Consider the following 12,139-nt stretch of genomic DNA (forward strand, 5'->3'; position numbering starts at 1 on the left):
GTAAAACAAAGGGTAGCAGAAAATTGTGACATTTCTAACTTGGGAATGGGTGGGGGGAACAGAATGACACCATCCAAGAGAGTAAACATAAGCAGAGATGTTTGTGAGAGATGTTAATGAGCTTAATTACATAAATGCTAATTTTGAAGGATTTGGGGTCATAATGTTAACCACTTAGTCTAGGACCTAATCATATGTTCTTGAATTAATTTGGTGTGTTTATGTAGACTTCTCAACCAATGCTAAAATACTAGAAGACCTTGTATTTTATTTCCTTTGCAACATCACTGCATATAGGAAGGCTTCATTAAAACAACAATAACAACAAATCCTTGGTGAACTGATTTGATTTGTATGGACCAAGATTCTGTACATAAATCAAGACATAATTTTATTATCCATTACAGGATTAAGAAGCTAAAGTCATCAAAATTTCTAGACGGGTACATAACAAAGAATCCTAGTGTACTTTTGTAGCATGAAGGCATAGAAAGAAAAATGACATTTCTTTACATTTACTAGTAGCTAGAGGATATTTTCCCTTCTAACTCCTGGTTTATCTTCTTTTCATCATAGAACAATTAGTAGCCAGTCTACCTGAGAAAATGTTGCGATCCAATTTCAGTCTTTTTTTTTTTTGTCAGTCACAAGGACTATGGTGTCAGATATTGGCTTTGCCAGATCATGTATGACCTAGAGCAAGTTAAAAAGTAGACCCTTATTTTAAAACTGTAGAAGAGGATAACAAGCCCTATCTCATAATTAAGGATTAAATGCTATATATAAAAGTGTCTGTAACTATTCCTGGTGTATAATAAGCAGGCAAGTTAATATTTTGCCTTAATGTGTTCTTTATACATACGTGGAGAGAAGACTCTACATTTTCAAAATACTGTTTTTAGGGGCGCCTGGGTGGCTCAGTGGATTAAGCCTCTAACTTCAGCTCAGGTCATGGTCTCAGGGTACTGAGATAGAGCATGGCATGGGACTCTCTGCTCAGCAGGGAGCCTGCTTCCCCCTTTCTCTCTCTGCCTGCCTCTCTGTGTACTTGTGATCTCTGTCTGTCAAATAAATAAATAAAATCTTTAACAAAATATTGTTTTTAATGTAAGACTCTGGATATTCTATTTTAAAGTCATCTTCAAAGTTAGTAGAACATACTTGTTAAGAAGTCAAATACTGATACTAAATGTGGTTTAAAGTTTACTTTCATGCAACCTTCATGGAGTTAGTTCACTTAAGTATGCTTTCTCATCTATAAAATGGCACTAAAAATTATACTTTCTTTCAAGTTAACTGTGGATTAAATGACATAATGTACATAAAGTATGTAGTATTACATACCAGTTAGTGCGCTAATCCAAACATCAGCCATTATAACTATAACCATCGTAATCCATTTTGTCAAATATAAAAACATATGTAATTCTTATTGCATTATTCTGCAATAAGAACATAACATACAACATACGTGTGTGTGTGTACATGGATGTGTGTATACCCTCATGCATGTGAGGAGGAAATCAAAAGGAACCAAGAAATTAAATTAAATACACCAAAAAAAAATCATAAAAAGTTGTACATTGTAAGAAAACATAAATGAATTTTTATCAGAAATAAGATGCAGTGATAAAATTATGAACTAAATTTTATTATTTTTAGTATAACTATATAACAGCCATTTTAATGTAAATTTGGATGATCACAGGAGACATGAAAAAAATTTTATAGAGTATTTTCATGTATTTTCCAGAAAGAACGACCTTAGGAATAACAGATTTTACATTGATAATATTTACCCAACTAAGTTTAATCTTGTTTTAAGAAATACACAAATGAGAACGTACAGGTCTTTTTTATTTTACCAATAAATAATGTAACAATATCACAAGAATTTTTCCCACAGAAATAGCATTTCTGACTTATCACTGATCACCTTATTATTTTTTCTCATAGCAATAAAGATCTTCCATTGAGCAAGTTATATTATTTTACCTGGTCTCTCTTGACATCAAACCTGTTTGATGAGAAAGTTGACTAAAATACACATTATAATCCTTAATTAGGGAATTTTTTCTTCTGTGTTTAAATAAAAAAAATCCCAAGATACTGGACTCATAACCTGTCTCTCAGTGCCACAGTGCAAAAGTGTTTATGCCTTAATACTATATAGTTCAGCAACATGGGCATACTAGCTCATTAATCCAGATTTAATCATTTGAAATGAGATAACGACATGTCCCTATTAGTCTAAAGTTCAACCCTAAATTTATCTATGAAGGAAACCAGCAAAAATAAATTAAGACCATAATAAGATTTAGAAGGAAATGTTTGTCCAATTTTACATACTATTTTCAAGCAGTCTTAGAACTGTTTTAGCAGCATTAATTTACATACCAACTACTTAATATGTGCATTACAAATAAGACTGATTCATTCAGATATAGATAAGATTCTTCTTGGAACCAGTTATATCACTATATACATCTGGTAAAGCTGCATATATTTTTAAATTGCAAAAGTCACTGGATCCAACCTCAATTATTCTGATTTAGCAGTACTTTCAAGTAGCTATCACTGCAAATCCTAGTCTGATGTCTACTAAACACTTGAGTAACCATAGATATATTTTAAGAGCAAATATGCTGTATTTCACTAAGCCTAAAGTCTTAAAGTCTGAATAAGAAATTTATATTAATTTGTATATTATGTATACCTACAGGTCCAGAGGCTAAAATGTTTTACTCATAACTTATTTCATTAAAATGATCAAGCCAGCACAAATAACTATATTTCTTTACAATCCTGGTGCTCATTAATGGCACCAATTTGATATTTTTGTAGGTAAGTCAAGAATTTAGTAGATAACGCAAGTATCACTGAAAACCTTATTCCTAGGGCAAGGGCAGAACTCACATCATATATAAAGCGCGAGAGCAGTGATTCTTAAGCTTAGCAGTGAACAGAGAAAACATGTGGGAATTCCTCTTAAAATGCAGATTACAGAAGCCAAGTCACTGGAAATGCCAATACAGTAGGTTTGGGTTATACTCTGCAGTTTAAATTGGCAACTCACGTGCTTCTGAAACAGGTGGTCTAGGAGTTAATAACTAGTCTTCAGCAGATTCATAAACTTCCTGATATATAAAGGTCATACAGAGTACTAGAGGGGAAGGAAAGAAAAACTGAATGGAAGAAATCAGAGGGGAAGACGAATCATGAGACTCTTGGACCCAGAGAAACAAACTGAAACAAACTGGTTTCAGAAGGGAGGGGGGTCAGAGGGGGAGGTAACTGGGTGATAGGTATTAAGGAGGGCACCTGTGGTGATGAGCACTGGGTATTATACGTGACTAATGAATCATTGAACATTACGTCAAAAACTAATGATGTACTATATCTTTGCTAATTGAATTTAAATTAAAAAAAAAAAAGCTCATTCAGAGTTTTTCATTGACACCCTCCTTTCAGAGTCCAATACTTTAATCACATTTTCAAAGGGAGCCAACACCCACAAGAAGGCAAAAGCCACCTTGCCTGCAGAAGACCTGAAGCCCCAGTAAAATAATCCCTGACCAGCAACGGGATTCCCACACCTTGCTAAGGTTTCTATTAGCATTACTAATCTACCTCCTTTTCCTTTTTTATCTTTAGAGACAGTGACCACCATGGAATTTTTATAAAAATTACTAAACGCTAGTACAGAAACATTATTGAACATCACTGTTTTCTTTCCAAGAGATTTTGAGATCTGCAATCTTTCTCATTTGCAGGGTTTCAATTTCTTGTGTGTGTGTCTCCTTCCTCATCTTCCCAGATTTGTTGAATTTCATTTTACTATTTATTTAATGTAGAATTTAAAGGAAATGTATAGCTTTAAAAAAAACAATGTAGGGGCGCCTGGGTGGCTCAGCAGGTTAAGCCTCTTGCCTTCTGCTCAGGTAATGAACTCAGGATCCTGGGATTGAGTCCCGCATCCAGCTCTCTGCTCAGCAGGGAGCCTGCTTCTTTCTCTTTCTCTCTGACTGACTACCTACTTGTGATCTCTGTCAAGTAATTAAATAAAATCTTTAAAAAAACAAAGTAATGCACCTTGATAATGTAAAATTTTAAAGATTGTCCTTGTTTTTGAGAGGCCAAATAACTTCAGGTATCCAATGGCATTATTTAAAAAAAGGCTGGGGGTTCTTTGGCTTTTTACTTGAAGTTCCCTATAGCTTACTCATAGCTGGGAGACATGTTTTATCTCTAAGTCATAACCCCCTTTTCTTCCTCATAGAGGCGTACGCTTCTCATCAGTCACATAAAGGAAGACTTAACTTTAAAGTGTTATTCAGGCACTAAAAATAAATGGTAGGAAAAATTGCCAAGAAAGGGTATAAGAGACGTACAATCACTGAACTCTTAGTGTAGCAGTTCATCAGGATGTTTAGTTATTCTAAATGACTATTATGTAGAATAAAGGAAGAAAATGTTTCTCTGAGTTATGGTAACATCCACCTAATAGCTCATTAGCTCATTATGATGTTTACTACTTTTAATCCACATAGATTCTATAAAAGAAATTCTGCATTTTTAAGAATACTATATGCTAATCACTTATCTGCAACTTAACTGTTCACTTGAAGTTGAGAAGGCTACAGTACTTTTATACAAACCTTTTATGTATTTGTTCACAATGAAAGAAAAGCAGCAAACCAGGAAGTGAGCCATCTCCTTTAGTGGCCAGAGCTTTTCTATCCTTTCCCTCTCAGAGTAAAATACAGGAAAGGATAAAGACATATTTAAGTTGTTAAAAGACTACATTATCTTGTGAAAAGAGGGCAATGTGTATGCTTCCTTCACCTCTCTCTGAGAAAATTCCGTTCCCCTAAGGAATTTCAAGTAAAAGTCAACAGGTATTAAAAGTTTTTTGTTTATGCTTTTAAAGAGTGGGAACACAGAAGGCAGGCGGTGGAGCCAAGAAAGAATTTTCTTTTGCCTCTGTAATCAATTTCTGCATCAAAACATGTGTGACCTTACTTGATTTGTAATAACGGTGGCAGTGTGTATGGTATGTGTGCGTGTGGGTCCTGGGACGAGGGGGAGCACTGTTAAATACTATTAATATCCAGTCCTCATCTTTCTCCCTAAGAAAGACCATTCATTATAGCGGGGGGTCAGATGAGGGGGTAGCTCTTTTGGAGGTCCATTTCAAGGTACTTCATGACATAAATGACTATATAACTGGCTATCTTTATTACTTTCCCAAACTTCTAAACTCACTTCAATATCACCTACCCAGTCAGAAGGCCTCTCTCCTAATTCTTCCCTGGCTGAGCCATGATGAGTGCTCTCAGCTACCCTGCTGTAGTCTAAACTACTAGAGCCGAGGATCCAGAAGCCACCCTCACAGAATTCCTCATTACATTCTAATGTCAGTCCAAAAACAAGTTAAGAGTGCAGATTCTGTGGTGCCATCAGCCCTCGAGCAACCTGTGAACCTAGTGTTAAAAGCTCTCTCAAGGAAAGGCATGAGAATGCTAACCCAGCAGACTTTAGCCCTATAACAGTAATTCTCAATGCTTGCTGAACTTTAGCATCATTTGAGAAACTTTTAAGAAGAACAATACTAGGATCCTCATTCTCAGAAATTCTGATTTAAATGTTAGGGGTTGGTCTTTAACAATTTTAATGTGCATCAATTAGAAACACTGTCTTAGATGTAGGAGGAAGAAGTGTGTGCAAATACAAAAAGTATTGCTTTCGTAGGTCAAACTGTTAAGAACTGATAAGAAATTAATCAATAATGAATGTATATATATATGATAAAGATTAAAATGTGTTATAAAAACTGATAGTGGTGTCTGGACAAACAAAAACCCAGCTGTATTAAAAAAAACACTATTAGTGTCATTTAAAGCAATTATTTATTATATTTGCCTGATTACGAATTTCAACAATGATTTGAAACCATTAAATTTACAAATTAACCATGTTAGTTTTAATTACTTAGATTACAGAAATACAGAAACAATCATAGGACTGGATACTTAACTGTGCATACACCAGCTGCTCACATTTAATGGACATGAACTTATCATTTTAAAAAATTAAAGATGATATTACTTATCAGTAGGGTGCTCTGATTAAATACTGAACTTGTCAATAGCTGAATATTATTGACCATTGGATTCTTTTTTATTAAATGAGAATAGCACATACCCAAACTATCAAATATTTTGAAACATCACTAATAGTCCAGTGCTCTTCTGCTCATTTGATATTCACATGTCATTTTTACATATAAAACTCCTTTTTCCATGTATTATTTTCATATAGACTAAACAAATTTCAAAGACAACAAAACTAAAGAATATACTGTAGTAACTCAATAAAATGAATATATTCAAAAGTGAGATGCAAATGGAGTTTCTGTATGCAGAATATTTTTTCATTATTTTATTATAAAAATTTCAGAACTGTTTAACCCTTGTTACTGATTACTATCCAAGCACCAGTGGCTTCTGACATTTCAGCATTGAGTTTTCTTGTATCTCTTTTAGTCCATGTTAGGAAGTAATTTTAAAAACACTGAAGTACATCAGAAGAGCTTTCTATTTAAAGGAATTCTTCAGTGAAATCTTTTCATCATTTATAGCTTTATAGGTTCGATTTTTCATGTAACAAATTTACTAAAATTTGGCAAAATAAAGTGACTACAGTATGTATTCCTAAAAGGCAAAAGCACAAATATATACCCCCCAAAATATAAAACACAGAGGAAACATTATAAAGTAAATATTAATAACATATAAATATGATGTAGATACTTTAAAAAAGTTTTCTTATAAATCAAAATATGTTCACATCATGATATCTGGACGAAAGACAGCATTATTATTTCTGAGATAACAGATCTAAGGTTGTAAAGGAGAATATGTGTTTTTAAGTCCCAGTTATTTTGTCTGTAGTCTGCTATACCATCTTTATCCTTTACCATATGCATTGTAGGTGGGATGCTTCCTGTTGTTACTATGTCTAGCTTTGCAGACTCAACTTTCAAACACTTTATTTACTTCTCAAACACGATCCTATAATTGTCTTTATTTTCCCCAAGTCAAAGTAAGTTACTAGGATGTGTACTTAGTTTTATCCTTAAGAAAAATCCTTAAAAAATATCCTTAAGAAAAAATTCAAACTTTTTGTTAACCTAACGGAATTTAAACAATAACACTGAAAAACAGATACAAAAATTACAATGGAAACAAAGATGAAATCATATAACCATTTTTACAAATCCTTGTAATTTATTTATTAGTTTAATCAAAACTTTATTTGTAATTACACTACCCTTGGTAATTTATTATGAAGCCTTTCTTATCAGACATATCCAGGATTAGTCTATGGGAACAGAATTTCAAACCAGTGTTAGAGCAAAAGCATCCCAAGAAAAATAGTGTCTTTTATCTTATACCACCCTGTTTTCCTTTTTTCCCTAGTAACAAGTTACTATACCTTAGCAAATCCAAGGTAATTAAAGTAAGCAACTTTCTTTACTGAGGAAAAAAACAAAAAACAAAACCCAGACATATCCCTAAAAAGTTACAGTGAACAGAACTTCAGGAACCACAGAACCAACATAAGTGGTTACAGAGTTCCCTTTTAAAAATTTTGTACAAACATAGATGTAGCACAACCCTGAAAAACTATTTAGTAAATGTTAAAGGAGAACCAACAGATATTTAAAGAAATTCAAATAAAGTACAAACAAGCACAAAGAAATAAATAAGTTTAAAAAGTATAATTTCTCATATTACATTAACTATGTTCAAGCCCTAAGTGGCTGGTCCAAATTTCTAGGCACCTTGCCTTACTTTCTCCTCTTTCACCTTCCTGTTTTAATCCAACTGGCAAATATAAATAAACCAGGAGACAGGGGACTTCAGTCCTAGGTACACCACTCGCTATATGATCTTGGATAAACCATTTACCTTTTCTGGCATGGGTCTCTGTTTCTTCATCAATAAAACTAAGAGGTTGAAAATTAAGTGCCTTTATTATTATCATCTAAAACTCAAGTCAGATACCCATTCTCTAAGTACCTGAAAGACTTGTTCACTCTTTGTAATGCTGATCTCTCTTAAGTGCTATGGTCCCTGCCTGTCTTAAATACTGCTGAATAACTGACATATAGCAAATATTATGTGTCGAACAAGTAAATGAATGAATATTTATGCTTCTCTATATTACTGTGAAAATCCCAAAATCGTTTTTTGAGTCCTATGTCTTTCTTTACCTAACTACATATACAGTAAGTATAAGCACAACAATGTACGTTTTCTCTCAGAAAAATTCCTGCTTTTAAAAATATTACTGCTCCCTTGAGTCAGGATTTGATGTCCTTAAGTAGCTGATATTAGCCATAATACCTAAAATGTCCACAAAAATCTCATTTAAAGATTAAAATTATTTTCACAAGCCAGAACGTAAAAAAAGACTTTAAATATGACTTGATACTTTTTAGCAGAAACTTAAAGGTGGTTTAATCACATCAGGATTTACAAATAATTTGAGTTTTCAGACTAGGTTATCAGGATCCCTGAGTCTATGCCGCCAATCAGCAGAATGAACATATCAAAATACCAGAGAGACAGAATGAGGGAGAAACATTTTGTAAAACTTGTTTACAAAGTTTGAACCTTATTTCATGTGGAAGGAAGGTAGTAGCAAGGCGATTGTGCCTTCTAGTTAATATCTTGTTATTTTAGACACATATGGAATTATCTTTGTTTAATTTTAAATAATGTAAGTGGCATTTATGTAAAAATTTCCATAAATGTTAGCAAATTATTAGACTGGAATACTAAATTTTAAGTTTTGCTATTTAAAAAAAAATTCCTAATAAATTATTTTACATGATAACCCTACCTCCTAAGCAACTATGAACAATAATTACAAATTTGAATTTAGATACTTCTCTATTACTTGTCTAACAAATCATTTACAATTCTCTCTCAAAGAGATAGTTCTGAGTCTTTTGGTCATCATCAGTTACTATTTTTTGGATCCCAACCAAACCATATCACTTTCTTAAACTGATGAATCATAGATACTACATAATATTTTAAACAAGAAAAAACAAATTTTTAATGTTCCTCTAATGTATCTTTATAGAAATATGCTGTTCTTATAACTCCAGTGTTTTTCAAAAGTTGTCTGTAAAATAATAATCTATTCTCTGAAACTTGGAATTGTTTTTCATAGAAAATATTAACAATGATGGTTAAGTTTCTAGGATGGCTTGGAAAAGCACATTGAACCTATAATATATAGTACAAAAACACTGATAATATGATAAATATGGAAGGAGTTTTTGAACTAGTTCATGATGGGGTGAGAAACCTCTGGAAACTTAAAAAAATACTCGATCCTTAATATCCAAAGAGATAGCTTTAATTAACTTAATTCTATTTAAAACAATTTTTCGTTCTTTTTTAAAAAGATTTTGTTTATTTATTTATTGACACAGAGAGAGACAGCAAGAGCAGGAACACAAGCAGGAGGAGTGGGAGAGGGAGAAGCAGGCTTCCTGCCGAGCAGGGAGCATAATGTGGGGCTCGAACCCAGGACCCCGGGATCACGAACTGAGCTGAAGGCAGACACTTAATGACTGAGCCACCCAGGTGCCCCTAAAACAATTTTTTCTATATAAGTTTTCAGTGAATAAAACTTAAGAGGACAAATCCAAAGGAAACACAAGCCAATAAAATTTTTGAAGAACACAATAATATAAATTTAACATTTATTTTATTCATTTTGCCAACTAATAGATTTGTTGTTTGAATACTTAATAAGAAGTAGACATAGCTTGACTCAATATACTGGCGCATGAAATATTCTGAATTCTAACTTAGCCTTTCTACTGACTTTTCTACGGCCACGCTTTAAAGGTCTAAACTTTCCGTATGTCTGTTTCTTTATGGGAAACAACGGGGATGTTTTTCCCACTATCATTTAACAATAAAATAAAAAATTTAAAATTAATATAAAGAATCTGGAAAATAGAAAATAAAAGTTTGATGTAATTTTCAAGGAACCGTAAATTAAACTGAATTTGTTTTATTTTGCCAAATGAGAAACTACCCAAGTTAGACACTCACCACGACATTTAAATCACCAATTTTTCGGGCGCCTGGGTGGCTCAGTGGGTTGAGCCGCTGCCTTCGGCTCAGGTCGTGGTCTCAGGGTCCTGGGATCGAGTCCCACATCAGGCTCTCTGCTCAGTGGGGAGCCTGCTTCCCTCTCTCTCTCTCTGCCTGCCTCTCTGCCTACTTATGATCTCTGTCTGTCAAATAAATAAATAAAATCTTTAGAAAAAAAAAATCACCAATTTTTCAATAGTACAACTAATATACAGACAATACATATAATCACTAGAACAGCTAATACTTTTTAAAGTATGTGCCAGGCATTTTTTAAAGGTGCATATATACATGTATATACATACACACATATATATCACATACATATGCATATATATATCTCTCTTATCAAATAACCCTGAGGTGGGCATAATTATTACACCTATTTTACTAATGAGGAAATTGAGAAAGATAGGAATGGTAGAAAAAGGATTTGAATCCAAACAGCCAGGCTCTACTGCCCAGGCTCTTAACTTTTTTTTAATACTGCCTATTTAATATTAGGGAAACTAGACAAAAAAATGTAACCTATTTACATTTTTATTACACTTAATAAGGAATTACCAAACGCACTGCTGTAAGCTAGAAGTAGAATATTTAAATTAATAAAGTGTGACAATTTATTCAGATTTTTCTAATATCAGAGTTCAACAATATTTACAGGTGTCCATTTTATTAGCTAAGTGCAGGAAAGCAAAAAGATAAGAGGTCCATGTATAAAATTTCAGAGAAAATTTTAAAATATTTTTAGGAGTAATGGGGTAATCTTATTTTTTAAAAAAGGGGAAAATTTTAAATCTAATTCATAATTTCACAAAGACTCTGAAACATGGTTATTACTAATAATAAAAGCAGGAAAGAAAAGGAAAGGAAATTAAATTTTAGTGCATGTCCACAACATGGTAGGACTTCATATACACTCCTTAATAGTCACAATGCTGTGAGAAATGAGTCACTATACAAATTTTACAGATAATCTCAAATTCAGAACCTTACCAGCTCACCAAAGGTTGCATACTATACCCTCAGTATATGGAGCCAGTGTTCAAACTCAGGACTGTCTCTGAAGCACTAAAAGTTGTTCCCTATTAATAAAAAAAGTATGGTTATCATTGATCATCTGTGAAAACTGTAGTTATACTACGGCTTTGTAGTGTATATCAAATTCTGGAATTGTGATACCTCCAGCTTTGTTTATCTTTCTCAAGATTGCTTGGCTATTTGGGCGGGTTTGTTTTGTTTTGTTTGTGAAACCATACAGATTTCAGTAATATTGGATCTAGTTCTGTGAAAAATGTTGGTATTTTGATGGGTATTGAAGTGAATCTGTAGATTGTTTTGGGTAATATGAACACTTTAACAATATTAATTCTTCCCCATCCATAAGCATGGGTTATCTTTCCATTTGTTTGTGTCATCTTCAGTTTCTTTCATCAGTATTTTATAGTTTTATAGTTTTATAGTACAGGTGTTTCACCTACTTATTTATGTGTATCCCTAGGTATTTTACTCTTTCTGGTGCAGTTATAAATGGAACTGTTTTTTTTTTTTTAATTTTTATTATTTTTTTTAAATTTCTCTTTCTGCTACTTCATTGTTAGCATATAGAAATCCAACCAATTTCTAGTATGGAATGAATAAATCATAAGAATAACAGGTAAAGCATAGGGAATACAGTCAATGGTATTATAATAGCATTGCTTGGTGACAGGTGGTAGCTAACTTGCAGTGAGCATTAACATACAGAGTTGCCGAAGCAATATATTACATATGTGAAACTAACATAATGTGTCAACTACACTCAGATAAAAAATTAAATAGGTCATTTCAAAGATTAAAAATAAATGTAGAATTATACTATTAAATTCAGTATTTAATTTTAAACATAAATTTCATAATCTTTCTTTTCCAAAGCTTGTAACAGGTTAAAATGGTATTTGTCTTATTTTTACATT

The 12,139-nt window shown here is 32.8% G+C and overlaps 1 long non-coding RNA gene across 1 annotated transcript in view; it reads right to left on the reverse strand.

Annotated features, from left to right (window-relative positions):
- The window catches only part of LOC122902676, a 215,727-nt gene that overhangs the window by 190,716 nt on the left and 12,872 nt on the right, over positions 1-12,139 (reverse strand). The gene's annotated exons all lie outside the window — the stretch shown is intronic.

This window comes from Neovison vison, chromosome 3 (assembly GCF_020171115.1).
Source record: "Neovison vison isolate M4711 chromosome 3, ASM_NN_V1, whole genome shotgun sequence".
Classification (NCBI taxonomy): Eukaryota; Metazoa; Chordata; class Mammalia; order Carnivora; family Mustelidae; genus Neogale; species Neogale vison.